Below are 266 nucleotides of genomic sequence, written 5' to 3' on the forward strand. Positions count from 1 at the left end.
GGTTAGGTTAAGGTTAGATTTTAGTTTAATTTGGGGTTGGTTTGGGTTACGTTTTTTAGGTTAGATTTTTGGGTAAATTTTAGGGTTTGGTTTGGATTAGGTTTGGATTAGGTTTGGGTTAGGTTTAGGTTAGGTTTGGGTTGGTTTTAGCAAAGGTTTAGGATGGGTTTGGATTAGGTTTGGTTAGAAATAAAACACAAATACACACACACATTCACAGAGAGAGAGAAAAAGTGAGATAAAACATACATGTATATTATTTTATT

The sequence above is a fragment of the Penaeus monodon genome, chromosome 15 (assembly GCF_015228065.2).
Source record: "Penaeus monodon isolate SGIC_2016 chromosome 15, NSTDA_Pmon_1, whole genome shotgun sequence".
NCBI classification, from domain to species: domain Eukaryota; kingdom Metazoa; phylum Arthropoda; class Malacostraca; order Decapoda; family Penaeidae; genus Penaeus; species Penaeus monodon.